The 17,062-nt window shown below is 35.6% G+C and overlaps 1 protein-coding gene across 12 annotated transcripts in view; it reads left to right on the top strand.

Moving 5' to 3' along the window:
• ZNF385B (zinc finger protein 385B) overlaps nucleotides 1-17,062 on the top strand; it is a 387,462-nt gene that overhangs the window by 329,937 nt on the left and 40,463 nt on the right. The gene's annotated exons all lie outside the window — the stretch shown is intronic.

Here is a 17,062-nt window from a genome sequence, read left to right as displayed (position 1 = left end):
ATCATATCAAATACCTGAGAGAATAATGTACTATACAATTTATGTTTTCCCAGAACATGGAAATACAGGGAAAGCTTTATAAATTATTTTATCCGGCCAGCATAACTGTCCTGCTAAAAAAAGATAACAAGAAAAAGGTACAAATCAATCTTATGTGAAAGTAGATTTTAAAAATGTAGAAATAAAATAGCATGAAATCAAAATAAATAATATTGGAATGTTTACAACACCCAATTACCAAGTAAAGCCAATGACCAATACAAATCTGAATATGGAGGCTGTATATTATATGTGGTATTTCCTGACTTACTCCACCCCAGAAGCCATTTTGTGAAGAAGATGTTATAGGATTCGTGTATTTTTGAAATACTAAAATAACTCTATATTTAAGAATTAAAATGTATCTAAAGAAATCGAGGAATATAGGGTATCAATTCATTCAAAGTCTCAATATTGTTAAGATGTCAGTTCTCCAAACTGAGCTATAGACCCAGCACAATCTCAATCAAAATTCCGGAAGCCTTTTTTATAGAAAATGCTAAGCTATTTCTTAAGTGTACATGGAAAAGAAAAGCCCTAGAATAGCCAAAACATTTTTTTTAAGAAAAGACAAATTTCGAGGACTTATACTTCTTGATTTCAATACTTACTATAAAACCTACAGCAATCAAGATTGTAATATTGGTGAAAGAATAGTAGACACACTGATCAGTGGAACAGAATAGAGAGTCTAGAAATAGACCCACTACCTGTATGGTCAGTTGATCTTCAGCTAAGTCGCAGAGACAATTCGAAGGAGAAAGGCTAATCTTTTCAACAAATAGTGAAATTGGATATCCATAGGTAAACAACAAAAAGGAATCTTGACTGCTGTCTCATGCAAAATACAAAACCAATTCAAATGAATTACGTATATAACTATAAACTTAAAACTATAAATCTTCTAGAAGAAAACATAGGAGAAAATTTACGTGACCTTGAGTTAGGCAAAGGTTTCATGGGAAACAAGAAGTATGAATTATAAAAATATTGATATATTGGACTTCATCAAAATTAAAAACTTGTACTCTTCAAATGAGCCTGTTACACTGTTAAGAAAATAAAAGGAAAAGCTACACACTGAGAAAAAATATTTGTAAAACACAAGACTTGTATAAAATATATAAATAACTTACAACTCAATAATAAATAATAAATGGGCAAAATATTTGAACAAGTACTTTACTAAAGAGGAAATATGAATGATAAACAAGCATGTAAAAAGATGCTCAACATCATTATACATTAAGGATATGCAAACCACAATCATATACCATGACACCTATCAGAATGGTGAAAATTAAACAAATTGATAGTACCAAGTGGCAAGGAGAAGGAGCATCTGGGACTCTCATACAGTAAGTACATTATTAACAGGAATACAAAATGGTACAGGAAAAGAATTTAGTAGTTATTAATAAGAAATTTTATAAAGTTACAGATACACTTCCCATACAACTCAGTAATCCCACTTCTAGGTATTTACCCAAGAGAAATAAAAACATATGTTCATACATATGTGCCATTTATAGTAGCTTTATTCGTAATCACCCAAAACTGGAATTGACCCAAATGTCCATCAACTGATAATGAGTAAACAAAATGTGGTATAGCCAGAAAATAGACTACAGCTCAGCAATAAAAAGAAATACATGCTACAATGTGGGTGACTCTCAAAGGCAGTATACTAATGAAAGAAGTTGGACACAAAAACTATATGCTGTATGATTGCACTTATATAACTTTCTGCCAAAGACAAAGCTACAGGGACAGAAATCAGATCAGTAGTTAACACGGACTGAGGGTGAGGTTAGACAATTGGCTCCAAAAGGGCATGAGGGAACTTTTTAAGGATGGAAATAGTCTAAATCTTCATTGTCGTAGTGCTCACACTACTGTTTTTGTTTTTCAAAACTCATAGAACTCAATAACTGAAAAAGGAATTTTACTGTATGTAAAGTAAATCTGACTAGAAAAAATCAATATGATATGAGTCATGAAATATTTTATAAATAGAAGACTAATTAATGGTAGAGATGTAACTACAGTCATAACTTAAACTACAATATTATTACTAGATTTAAGGCTTAATAATTAAAGGAATTTTGCAAGAAAAGACAGAATAATAAAGACCAAAATAGATCCAAGTATATTTAACAGTTTTACACAGTTATTATCCAAATTTCTACAGTCACATGGGGAAATTAAAGTTTCTGTAACTTTTTAAATATAAAATGAAAGTGTTTACTACTTAACTGACCAATTACAAAATGAATGCCCACCTGAAGACATGTGATCCCCTTAGTTCTAGCATTCCCAGCGCAGCAATGCTAGGTGTTGCAAACATAATAGAATGTAAATAGATTGCAAAGTGAAATTGCAAAAATCTTGCAAAAGATGCGGAATTTCATGAAGTCCATGAATGGAATGGTAGAGAACTGCTTGATACCAAGCCACTGACCAATGAGGATCTGCCTGTTAGAAGAGTTAATTTAAGAAGAGAAAGAGTAACAAGATTGATGACAGATAGTCTCTTCAAAACAAAAGGTTTTGACTGTAAGTGAATAATAGAGGCTCTGGGGGCAATTACAAATCCCTTAAGTTAAAAAAAAAAAAAAAAACTAGTGTATATGTACGTGGTTCAAAAAGCAAATTAATTTTAGAAGATACTTTGAAAAATCTTATTCCATCGTATTCCCCATCCTCCCACCCTCCATGCCATCCCCTGTCTATCTGTAACCACCATAATATTTCTTGCATATCTTTTCTGGGTTTGTTGATGTATATATAACCAAGTATAATAAATATTCTTATTCTCTCCCTTTTCTACATAAAAGGTAGAGTACTATTCACATTTTTCTTTGCCTTGCATTTTTTGCATTACAATACATCCTGGATGATTTTCCCTATTAGAACATAGAGAGCTCCCTCACTATTTTTTGTAGATGTGCTAGGCAAAGATGTCCACATCCTACTCTCTAGAACCTTTTACTACATTATCTTATGTGGCAAAGGATAATTAAGTTGGTAGATGGAATAGGGTGCTAATCAGCCAACCTTAAAATAAATTATCTTGGATTATCCTGCGGGCCCAAAGTTCCTTAAAAGTAGAAGAAGGAGGCAAAAGAGAAGGTTCGAGTGACATGATGTGAAAACAACTCAACTGGCCATTGTTGGCTTTGAAGGTGAAAGAAGGCGCCACAAGCCAAGGAATGTGGGCAGCCTCTAGATGCTGGAAAGTCAAGGAAATTGATTTTCCCCTAGGGCCTCCAAAAGAGGTCACACCTGGGCGGACACTTTGCTTTTAACCCAATGACACCCATGTCAAACTTCTGACCTCCAGAACTGTAAGATAAATGTGTCTCGTTTTAAGCCACTAAATTTGTGGTAATTTGAAGACTCACACAGTCAGTCCTCCATATCTTTGTATGTGAAACCCATGGATAGAGAAGGCAACTAAAGGACTTGAGCATCCCTGAATTTTGGTATCCGAGAGGATTCCTGGAACCAATCCCTTACAGATACCGAGAGGTGACTGTACAATAGTCTATGTGTGGATGTTCCACAGTTTAACTAGTCCCTCTTTGGTGGACACTTAGGTTGTTTCTGATCTTTTAGAATTACATAGATTTTCACAGTCAACAGAGCTAGGACATAAATTCTGGTCTCTTGCCTCTAAATCCACAGCTCTTCCTATTATATTATGTTGCCTCATATAATAACTTTACTTACTTTCCTAGCATTTATTGCACTCCTATTTTATGCCAAGAACTGTGCTAGGCTCCAGCCCAGCAGCGACTTTTTCTAGCAGACAGTGTACCTGAAAGCATCTAAAGATTAACCTTATTAGATCCTCTTAGAACATGTTCCAGATCTTCTGCTCTGTATTTTTATTATCCCATGGGTAGAGAGCCCTCACAGTATAGAACAGTAGAGTGAGAGTCCTTGAACAAGAATTAAGTCCTAATTCTGAACCTGATAAATCACTTCACCATTGTAGGCCTCAGTTTCTTCTTCTGTGATATAACCTAAAATTGACTGCATGATCTTTGGGAGGACCATCCCAGCTCTATGACTAAAACTCATTTCCATGGCATTTCTGCTAGAAGGATGGGGTATAAACACCTCCATCTTACAGGTGGAACAGCTAAGACTCAGAAAGAATGACTATGAGTTTGTGTTTTATTTGTGTTATGAGTTGGGAGTGAAAAGGTGTGCCAACCTTCTTTCTCCACCCAGAATTGCTCTGGGAGTAGGTTTACCTTTGACTTGAGCTTCATTCAAAGTTAGTAATTTTCTGTGTATTTAGTAATGAGGACACGGACAAATGTACACATGTGAGCATGTGACCACCAGCTTCCTGTCACCACTCAAAAGTTCTGTTGATAATGCAGAAAGAAATTAAATTTCTAAGTCATGTTTAGACTCTGGGAAGTCAAGCCACAAAGTCTGGATGGCAAGTTCACAAGTGTGACATATACGTGTTCCAGAGTTTAGTAATGGTGCTATAATCTGCATAAGTGAACTCTGAAACTGAGCATTTTTTATTCGGGGAGAGTTTATTATTTTATAATTACCCCATTTACATTTTAATGTAAGAATTAAGAAGATACTCATCCTTATTTTCTTTAATAACATTTTTAAATCAGCCCTAGACTGAATTGGCTTCACTCTTCAGTGTAGAAAATATGTTTATTGAAAAATCTGGAAGGCAGATTTGCAGTAAACAGACTGCATTCTGCAGTACTCCATTACCCATATAAAATGAACCAGGGCAGGCTCATGCGTTAAAATTCAATGTGACCTCCTTTAAGTGTCCCATAGCCCCCTTTGTCCAGTTTTTATCATCTCAGTAGAGCTTCACTATTGGAAAGCAAAAGCCCATAGCTTTATTTACACAATACAGTGTTATGCAAATGAGCAAGTATTAATCACAAACATTTCCCAAATGAACCTTTACAAATTAACACCATTAACTTCTCCAGGGGGCAGGCATTGGAGTCCAGGAATAATATGACTTTCCAACTGAGTCCTAGACATTTGCACAAGTCTGTGCAGCACCCGAATCCCCAGTTTCTTCTTGGCCACCTTTTTTTTGACTGACATGGTTTAAGCTGAGCATCCAATGAGGTTTTCCCTAGCCTGAATGCCCCTTTCTTCTCCATGAATGAGTGCACTGCAACTTAGGATGGTCATAAATTGATAAGCCTAAATCTGAATCTTCACCCTTTAGCTTGGAAATACTGCTTCTAGAGTTAAACCTTGCCAGGGAAGTAGGCCCTCTATACTGTTCTGTAGTTGGTTTTAAATAAGACTCCCCAACTTATTGGGCTTTCAGTTCTCATACTAAAAGACCAGAAACCGAATCTAACATACGCTTTTAAAATATTTTTGAGGCTAACATTTCTCTTTTTGGCTAGGTTGAAAGTTGGCAGATCACAAATAAGTTCTAATTTGCATATTAATTTCAATTCCTTGGAGAATGATAGCAGAAGGATGAAGGAAACTGATCTTTAAACAGATTCTTACACAAAATCAGGGCAACTTGATTCTGTTAAGTGTTCAAAAATAGTGATGATCTTCTTTTATTATTGTTGTCTCAGAACACAGTTAATCATAAATACCGTTAATATATGACTGAGTCCTTTATGATTTATAGGCAAATCAAAATGAGAGCATAATGATCTTTTTAATAAAGTGTTATATACTCTAATTCAGGAATTGACCTTGAAATTTTGATACTCAGCATTAATACTATAATTGATTAAGCATGAGATGCCGTGTCCCTAATTGCTGACCCCATAGGCTTTCATACTCATTTGGAGCTAACCCATTTGATTTTTTGAATTTACAGTACAGTCGTGTGCTGCATAATGACATTTCGGTCAACAATGAACTGTATATAGATGGTGGTCTCATAAGATGAGTACCACATAGGCTAGGTGTGTTGTAGGCTATACTATCCAGATTTGCGTAAATACACTCTGTGATGTTCACACAATGCACAATCACCTAACAATGCATTTCTTGGACTGTATCCCCTTCATTAAGCGACGCATAACTGTATTACCTTTTGAATAGCAACCATAAATTTTGAATCACTTATCGTTCACAATTTCTTTATTTGATCTGATTTTGTGGTTCCTCCTGGTTTTTAAGTTTGTTGTATTATTCTTTGTCTTTGTTTTGGTTTTTGGCTATCTAATATCTCTATCTCTCATTTTAGGCCACTGTTCTTTTTGCTATGTTCTCTTTCCTCATGTCTCAAGACATAAGAAGATGACCTCATTTCATTGATTTACATTAGACTGATTAAGTACAAATGGACAGGAAATTAAGGGTTTACTTAGAAATTAAAATGGCAGGGTGACCAACCATTTGTGTAAACATTTCTGTGGGTGACTTGACTCTCCTATTCTTCACTACAAAGCCCTTAAGATTGCAGAAAATGCAACAGAAAGACCGTTCAACAATCCCCTTCAATTCCCATATGACTGCAACTAGTGTTAATTGATACTACCACTGTGCCACTTCCCTCTGCATTTTGTGTCTTTGTCATTTTAGCAGTTTTCATCAGGATAAGGTCATTCAACTATGCCTTCCTGGGTCTTTCTGCCCATATCTCTTTTCTTCAGTTTTAATTTTATGCCTACTTGCTGATTTCTTTAGCAGTTCATATAATACAATACAAATTTTCTGTCTTGCATAAACAAACTGCCCCACCCACTGTCTGCCACTTTAAGAGGCTTTAGTGCTGTTTCTGCTAGAGACCCTGGCATTCTCTGTCATCCTGCAGAGATCTCAGCAGTCATGAGATTAGGGAGAAAGCCACAACTTTGGGTCCCACATAAATGTCCTTTCCCCGTGCTGCTGGATGACCCTCCATCTCCTTTGGCCACTAGGCCTAACTCCACCTCTCCACCAGCTGCCATGGGGCAGCGAGTCCCTCCAGCAGCTGTGGTTCCTTCCCTGGGAAGTAAGAGTGGCCGGGAAACAGGAACCCACCAGACACCACCTTCGAAGATGTCCCTTGCAGCAAAAGCAGAAGAGGCACTTGGCTGTAAGGACACCTGCTTGCATTTTCTAAGGGATCAAACTTTTTATTCATCACTATACGACACTCTTCTGAGGGACTGCACATTTTGCTATGGCTGCCTTGTGCTTGCTTTTAACTGCAGCAATTCTGCCCACAAGTTATCAGTGTTTCTCTTCCCTGTCAAAACATATTCTCTTCTAAACCATCACGTTCCTCTTTCCTTGTTCCCTGGTCTATCTTCTCTCTCCCTCTCCTCTAACTCTTCTCTTTTCCCCTTCTTCTTTCTCTGGCACAAAAGCACAACAAATACACTATTTTTCCTATCTTTCTTGGACACTCATAGTGTCTTTCTTAAGCTTATTTCAGGTGAATAACTGGATCCATTGCTTTAAATTCAGAGCGCTTCACTTGAAAAGGGCTCTAGGTTAAAAAATGTTGAGTATATTATTTGAAACTCTAACCAACATACTGTCCAAAAAAAAATGGTTTATCCTATATTTCCTGAATTTTCAGACATCACATTTGATGGTACATTACCCTAACAGATATGTCAAGGAAAACTTTGAACATTCATCTTCCAGTATTTGACCCCCCTACATAACCACTGCCAGATCCACCCAGCAAATATCTGCCCACGTTAATTCTACAGATTAACCATTGCCTCTCTTCACATATACATGTACAATCACTGCCTGCCACTCAGACACATCTACTCTATTTCTCTGGAAAGCCTTTGAGATAGATAGCAGGTACTTTAGTCTATTAATTGACATTTCTATTTATATAATCATATGTAAATTATACACATACAATTACGTGTAAGTATATATATGTGTGTGTATATAGATATAATTTGTTGAGTTTTTTTAAAGAATCGGTGCCGATAAACCTAGCCTGTTAGGTTTCATCTATGCTAACAGTGGCCTCCCATTCAGAAAGGAAATAAGCTAAGGAAGTTGGTCCTCACTGAAAAGTGAGTCTATGATGATGGAGTTTGAAGAAAGCCACACTTAAACTGAATTCTGCAGCTGATGATTAACTAAAGAGATACCATAGTGATAATAATCTCATTGCTGAGTTGGGAACTGAAAAGCTAGTTGTAAAGTTTACATCTGCTATTAAGCAGTACAAATTATTAGATAAATGAATAATTTTGTAAGTTTGGAAAACCAACTAATCTGTCAAGAAAAAAGGTACTGAAGATAGAAGGAATCAATAGCCTCAAATAGAAATCTAGAAAATGATAGCCTGCTTTTGTCAAACATTTTACATTTTTCCCATAAATAAGACTATTTATATTGATTCTTAGGTTTGGAGGGTAGTGAAGCAGACAGGAGGTAATTAAAAGCATAAATCTCAGGAGCTTGGGAAGGTAATTCTCTGCTTTGCAGACACAGCTGACAAAATGATGAACATTTTTTGCTTCAACATGACAGAAATACAATGTGGTTGTAGGGACAAGGAACATACCATGCTAAAAGTTTTCTTCAATAGCTGCTGTTTAACAAAGCTCTTAACAAAGTTTAGTCAGCTTTTTTGAAGGATATAGTAGTTACTTATTAAATTAAAAAAAATGCCTCCAAAGTAGCACTACAATATTACAAAATATCACAGTCTTTCCTAGTACTGTCTTATTTTAAATAGCATTTGGATAATTTAGGATTGATTTTAAATTCATCGTTGAAAGAAAGAAAAGACTAGGATAAAAGTGAAGTTAAATTTAGCATTGTGACTTCTAAAGACTCGTCAGATCCTATGTTTAACAAATGGGTAAATTATGTAACAAACATAATTCAGTGTTTTTCTGGCTTTTCTTAAAACACATAGATGCCTCACATGACATGTTGCTTTATTTATATGTGTTCATTAACACTCAAAATTAGTATGATTAGCCTAATATGATGTTGTGAAGAACAGTAAATATGAAGGTTACCAGGAAACTACCAAAACCCATGCCCACGTATCAGAATACATTCTCAACAGAAAACCATTTAGAATCTATGATTCACCATCAATATCGCAAGCTTTGGTACATTTCCATCGAACATTGGGTACTGACCAAACATAAATAACATCTTTAAAAAATACTATGAGTCTTCTTTTGTTCCTGTGTAAAATTCCTGTCTTAATAACTCTTTAGACAAAGGTAAAAGATTCCTCAATTCATTTTATTGGCGATTTTTCTCATCTAAAACTTGTCTTGCCACTTGGGGGTTGGGGAGAGACTGTTGAAGTCTTGTGTATTTTTCTTCTTTACTTGGTATGGATTTCTTTAGTCAAGATTGGTTGTGGAATCTATAACAATAAGATAATGTTTCACTTGATTTTTGTGGTTTGGGATTCTTCAGCTAAAATTTATTCAACATATAATTAGAAATCAGGTAGAATTTCTAGGCTGAACACCTGCAGGTGTCCTAAATGATTAGTTGCTGGTTTAAAGTCTATAGTCAGGCTTTATTTAGTACATGTTTGATTTTCCATAGCTTGTCTTTTATTTTGTATGCTCGGATAGGCAATTGGCTATAATTTTCACAACATTTACAACAAGAAAAAAAGTATTACTTATGTAGACAAAAGCAAAACAAAACAAAAGCTGTATGCAACAAGAAGTAATCTTGTCTATTCCATTGCTTTCAAGCAAGTGGCTGATTTAAGACAGTTCAGAACATCCTGCAAAAGAGATAATTTTTAGTTTCTTTCATCTCTCAAGCAGGTCTTTGAATAAAGTGACAGCATTTGCCCTGGAAGCCAGAGAACTTTAGATATGGTGGGTCAGCATAAAGATGAGTTTTTTGGGTAAAACCTGACTGGCCATAAGGTAGTTTTTGATACATGGCTGGGGTGGGGGTGGGGGAGAGGACAGCATATAGGATGTATTGCTTTAGCCAATTTCTAAAATTTCAAGCTAGGAATATTTGTTGGAAAAATAGTCTTGCTGGTTAATGGGAGAGCTTCAAGGAAAGAAAGTAAAGAAGCAGTGAACTTAGCCGGAGATAAAAGAGCGTCAAAACAGTTCTTGCCTAGAAAGGAAGATTCGAGAAATATACGACAGGTTCCCTACCCTCATAGACCTGATTATCTACCTGAGGAAATAAAACTAACATGCTTAGAAACACTGCTGAACTTATGATGTTAACTGTAGAATAATATAAATTTAGGAAAGGAGACAGCATGTGGGCTGGAATAATCACAAGTGGAAAGCTGGCATTTGATGGATGCCTTTTCTTCTGCCAGGCTCTATACTAGCTACTCGACACATAATATTATCTCTGTATTTATGCAGAGGTTCAAGGGGGAGGTGAAACCATGAAAGCTTGAGAGATGGTTAGGATTTGAGGGAAGGAGAATTAGAGAATGATAAAATACTAAAATAGATAGGGTTTCTTAAGGATGTAGCTTATGGGCAGACCGCAGGGGTTCCAAGAACCCCCTAAAATTATGCAAAATTTTCCTTGTCTGCATACCTGAAACCACAGTCACTTAAGATGATGGTTAAAGTGATTAAATCTTCCATTCTCACAGAGTGAATCTTCCACAGCTTCCTTTGGCAACATGTTCCAGAATTTAATCATTTTTAGTGGCTAGTATTTCATCTTACCTGAATCTTTAAACTAAAAAAAGAAGAAAGAAAAGAAACTTTGGTCTTTTTTTTCTCACTTTAGTTCTGTCTTCTAGGGCACATGGAAAATAAATGTTGTACTCACGACTCAGAAAACAGATCTGATGATCAAGGACTCCCAAAAATACATCATTCTGTTAAGGTTCTGAGTTTTGGGGCCTGAGAACACGATTCGACTCTTATTAATCTGCATTTCCTTCACATAGAAGTAGATTTTAGCTCTCATAAATGATAATTGTATTATTTTAACAGTGGTAAACCTAACATATTTGACACCAAAAGCAGATCATTTTTAAAATCCCCTCTATGGGACAAAGTCATTTTCAGAAATAATTGTGAAATTTCATGAATAATAAGAAAAACCAGAAAAGAAACTCAGAGACTTTTTATTAACATTTTAATATATTACTATGCCACTTATTATAGTACAAAAAAGGCAGAAAAGTAAAGGATTAGCCCTTTTTAGTTACATTAATGTGTTTTTTAAGTGAGAAAAAAACTTAAACCTACGTATTATTCTGTTGCAGCAATGAATAATAACGGTACAGTAACAAATAAGTGAATTTTAATAAAATCAAAATGACACAAAAGATATAATTTATGTACCTACTAAGTTGTACCACCGATATTTTATTTTCTTCTGTTTCTTAGTTTTAAAGTACATAATAACTTAAAAAGCATAAATTTCAATTTTAAAGATATTAGCCCAAGTCAGTAAAATATGTCATGTATACACTAAAATTTATATTTACCAAACAAGAATAATACTTCTCATAGTTGACACCGTCTCACTTTTAAACACAAATAAAACTTCTAAGCACTCACGTAAAATGAGAGAATTGAAGTTTCTCAAATTCTGTTTCTTTGTCTTTACAATCACTGTGCTATCTATCGTTGTTTATTTCAAATCAACTATTGAAATGTTAGAATATGAGTGGCAAAGGGTTTGCAAATTTGAACTTCCTCTGAAATGAACTTAGATGATTTTTAACCATTAGGAACTTACTTTCAAGATGAAGAGGTGTAGCAGTCATGATGCGTTAAGAGTCTGATGATATAACTGCAAGTTCTCTGTGTTAATTTCCATGCAGTTAATTCAAAGATAAGTAACAAAAATGTGCTAATTACATGTCTATTATTAAAATTCAATTGTAACCACAGCAATTGTTTAGAGCTTAGACCAACAGCTTTTGTTTCCAGGGAGGAGTGTTTTATTACTAAGTTTAGAATTTGCCAGCGTGCAATGAAAATAAAAGGCCGACTGATTATTAGTAAATTTTGTGATTATTTTTAAATTATCTACAGACAATGCAACTCCTTACCTCCCACACCTGAAGTATACCACAGACGTTTATTATTCAATTAATAGGAATTCTAGCTCTGTTTTAAACACATGTTATATTCAGCATGGAGATACGTAGTGCTGACTTATACTCAGGATCACCAATAGTTTCTTTTTTATTTTTGATAATGCCCACTGAGTGTTCTCTGAAACATAGCTTTCATTCTCTCTAAACTTTTTGTTCTCTCTAAAATTATCTGGTTTGTGCTCTAGAAAGAAATAACATTCTATCTTATTTGAAAGACACCTATGGAATCGTTTGATGTGATGACTTATTTGTTTATATCATGAGTTTTTACTGGCTTTTTCTTATATCATTTGAAAGTAATGGAAAAGGATAAATTCACTAAAGGAATAGTTATTTGTTACAGTTTTGTCATTTAAATTGTTTGAATCAACAAAATGTCCCATTTGCAATTTTAAACTAAAAATACCAACATTCTCTTTTTAAGATTTATACATTTACACAGATGGTCATAGAAGGGGGTATTCATTAATAGCTGTAAATGTTGGGAAAATGATAAATGTCTTTGTCTGTAAAATGGCAGAATTACTAAATTTGCAGATGTAGATTAAAAAATACAAAATTTGAATATCTGAGACATTGTCTTCAAGCTAGTTTTCTAAAGATCTAGACATTGAATAACTGTCTTTTGCATAAATTTCCATTTTTATAAACACAATAAATTCTTATTAATTTGGACGACATTAATTAGGGATTTGTGATAATTCAGGTATGAGCTGAATTGTACTTTCGTTTGGTCCAAATTCTTTCTTCAAAGATAATGCAAATGAATCTTGCAAAGGAGGTTGAAGGATAGAGGTTTAGAATACCAAAGGAACCCATTGTTTCCAGCTTGCTTCAGCACTTTCAGGACAGTCATTAAAACACAAGCAATGACATGATTTAAAATAATTCTTATATATTTTAACAAATCACCTAAGAATCTCTGGTAGGTAACAGTTATCAACTAACAGAATTTCTTCAAAAATGTTCTACTTTATTTATTTGAAAGACACCTTTTTTTCTCAAATTATAACCATTTAGTAATATCTAATACTATTCTGTTTTTTTAAAGCAAATGAATACGTTTGTGACTTGGTTAACATTTCTCTGAAAGTCATTGGAGTCAAGTGTTTTAACTTAGATAATATCCAGGTTTTATATTCCGGGCCAAACAGATATTGTTTTGAGGCGTGATTTGCCCAATTTAGTTATCTACACTGATTAGATTGAATGATCAATAAATCACTGATTCTGTGTTCTGACCTGGGACTATCTTGATAGACAAGTCAATGAAACATTGTATTTAATAATTGTTTTTCCAATAACCGAGCAATTGATCTATTATGAATCTGTTCAACCCATGCCGAGACTAATCAAGCAGCCAGACCCCAAAAATCACACCAACTGGTCACCCCCGCTTCGATCCGCTGCTTCTACTTATAAGCAGAAGTCAGTCAGGAATCTGGAGGGAGTAGGAGGTACTCATTTTATTATGGCCACTTTTGATACCAAAATCTTCGCTCTCTTAGTCACCTATATTCCTCAAAATTCAGGTTTCTAACCAGTTACGAACATCTCTAGGCCAGTTCCTGCCACTGGCCCCATTGTTTGCCAGGCTTCGGCCGCAACGGCTTTGCTTTATTTCTGTGAGTCTGCCAAGCTACTTCTGCCCCTCACCCTTTTGGTCTAGTCCATACTCCTCACCTACTCTCACCTTAAATGTCTCTTCCTCAGAGCTTTTCTAGACTTCCTAGTCTAAACTAGCCCAACTCCCAATAATAATTTTATACCATCCAATAATTTTCCTCTGTGAAATATATCACAGTTTGTAAAGCTATCTTTCTTTATGTAACTGTTTGATATCTGTTTCCAATACACACACACACACACACACACACACACACGATTGGATTGTCAATTCCAAAACGACAAGGACTGAGTATATTTTGTGCATTGCTTTTTCTGTGGTGCCTACCACAGTACATAAATATTTCTTGAATGAATAAATGGTCCCAAAGGGGATTTTTTTCATCTTTAATCTATGACAACCCAAGGATTGGTTGAGAATTACTGAGTCCATTCTCTACAATGAAAACTATATCTTATATGACCTTAAAGGTCACATCCCCAGACCTATTTCCACCTCCAGATCATCTCCTCTAAGGAAATTAAGATCATTTTTTTATCAAAGTGGCTAAGGGAGAGAGACTATTCTGTTTTGGATCTTTCCCTGTGAAGGCTTCTTGGACCCTGGGCTTGGGGCTTTCTTCAATGGTGTCCTGGTTAAGAGCTTAATCCTTTAATCCTGGGTTTGAATCCAGGGTCTTCCATTTCTCGCAATGTGATATTGGACAATTACTTAACTTTTCAGAGTCTCTATAAACTCTGGCTATTACTTGATCCAATTCGCATTTTGAAAATGTCACTCTGGCCGTTGTGTGGAGAACAAACTGTAAGAGAGCAAGAGAGGCCTTTGGGTGATCACTAAAGAGCTGTTGCAGTAGTCCAGGCAGAAGACGATGGCAGTTTAGACCAAGGTGGTTGTGACTGAGATGTAAAGAATCAGCTGGACTAGAGAAACATTTAGGAGGTAATCTATAGGACTTAGTCATTGATTGAATGTGGTGGTGGAGGTAGTGTGTGACAATGAGGATGATACCTGGATTTGGCTCTTGAAACAGATGTGGAGTGATGCTATTAGCAGGAAATGACTACTGGAAGAGGACTACGCAGTTCAGGCAGCAAAGCAGAGACAAGTGATACCAGGAGTTTTGGTTCGGAACTTATGTTTAAGGTATTTTGAGATATCCAAGTGGATAGTCTGAGTCTGAAGCTCAGAAAAGAGATCTGAACTAGAGAGGTAGAAACCAGGAAATTATTGGTGTAGAGGAGGTTGGGGAAGTTGTAGTGTGGGTGAGATCGAATGGGGAGTAGACTGGAAAGTTTGGAGTAAGAAGACAAGAAGGCCTAATACTGAGCCTTGGAATATATCAACATTCAGTGACTGGGCAGGGGAGGATGAATCTACAAATGGTTCTGAAATGAAGGTGGGGCAACACCAACCTCAGAAAGAACCTGAGAAAGAGTGCCTTCCAAAGAGGAAGCAAGAGGTCAGCAGGGTCTGGTGCACTGAACACCTCATCAAGCAAGATGAGGAATAAAAGATGTTCTTAGTTTTAGGATATAGGGCATTGGTGTCTTGGTGATGTATGTTTCAGGGCATTGGGGTGGACCAGATTAGAGAAGACAAAATGGAGATGTGCACACAATTAACTTAAATTAGACTGTGAAAGAGAGAGAGAGTGAAAAGCTAGGGGTAGGTTGAGGGATGTTTTATTTTGGTTGGGGAGATCTGAGCTTGTTTAAACACTGATGCGAAGGATTTTTTCGTGGGGGTTAAATATAAATGTAAAAAAGAGAAGAGATAATAGACACTGGAGAAGGCAAAAAGGAACAGCATCTCTGGATTGAGAGACTTGCCTTAATGAGAGGAATAGCTCCTTTTCTATAAAAGCTCTGGATTTTGGTTTATAGTATCCCTAAAATTTGAAATCTGCGTATTTGAGAACCCCATTACTCCCTGACTTGCTGTGGTAAGAACCTTCTGGTTACTCTCCAGTCTTTTCTTTCCTTCTAGTTGGCCTTTGCTACTAACAGATTGTGCTAGTAAAAAAGCCCTCAGTGGCTTCTCATTACCTACCTAAGTATGCTATCTGTTAACTGCCTTCCCACTACCTAGCATTTAAGGCTTCAACAATAGGGTATTTGCCTTTCTAATCTTTTCTTCCACTCTACTCTACCTACACCTGCATTTCACTCAAACTGGATTATTCATATTTCCCTAAACAAAAATTTGTTTTTTCAGACATTTTTTCCTTATCAGAGTCTTCTCCTTATTGGGAGTATGTATCTCTTGCCTTTGGAATCCTTTCTGTTATTGAAGACTCATCTCAAGGCCCTTTCTTTCCTCCAGTTTGCATACCATTTTCTTAAGCCCAGGGCAGGGGTGCACATTTTGTTGCCTGATTCCCAGAAATATGCTTAGGAGAACATATAGCTACAATATATACAAATTAGGGTATGGAAACTAATTAGGAAAATTTAAAATGTCTGCTTTAATTTAATTAAAGTACTTTTAAAAATCATTTCTAGTTGTAAAAGAAGAAAAATAACCATTTTAAGCATCTAATGCCTATTTTTGCATCATGGGTGACAGCACAACTCTGGAAACAACTTATATATCTTTCAATAAGATGCCGTTGAAATAAATTTGGTTCAGTCATATAGTGGAATATATATACACAACCATTTAAAAAATTAGAAAACTTTCTAATTACTCATTTTAAAAATGTCTAAGATCTATTGCTAAGTAGAAAAGCAAAAGCTGAACAGCAGAACAGCATATGTGGTATTTAGGTGTTTGTCTAAAAACAGAAGAATGGAAAAATACATATATACATATATATTTGCTTGATAGGTGTGCAAATTATCTCTGGCAGGCTATATGGAAAGTGACAACTAGTTGCTGAGTCTGAAAGGTAGACTTTTCACAGTAGATACTTTTTTCCAATACTTTTGGACTGTGGGATTGGATTGCCTAGACGAAAATAAAAACAATTTTAAACCTTAAAAGAAACAAAAGTAATGGTTAGCTAATTAGACACAAGTAAAATTGTATAGAAATCGTGGATGATTCAAGTCCAAAGATTGCAGATCTGCCAAATATTATAACTACTGGTTAAGAAAATCCTTCCTTTGAAGGCTTTCTGATCCCTCAGTGGGATTTGACTTTGAACCTTTTCATCTCTTGTCTGGATAATGTAATGGCCTCCTCTTCTAGTTCGCCTCACCCCCAACCTCCCCACCGTATACTCGTAGCTTATTCTCCACACAGTAACTAGAGTGATCATTTTATAAACAGAAATCAAACAAGGCTACTGCTCTGTTCAAACCACTGCTGGGATTTCCCATCTACGTAGAATAAAAGGCAAAATCCTTACAACGGCCAGTTGCTGTTCC

The sequence above is a fragment of the Equus asinus genome, chromosome 4 (assembly GCF_041296235.1).
Source record: "Equus asinus isolate D_3611 breed Donkey chromosome 4, EquAss-T2T_v2, whole genome shotgun sequence".
Taxonomy (NCBI): Eukaryota; Metazoa; Chordata; class Mammalia; order Perissodactyla; family Equidae; genus Equus; species Equus asinus.
The sequence above is the reverse complement of the archived record's forward strand: the minus strand, read 5'-3'. Positions and strand labels throughout refer to the sequence as shown.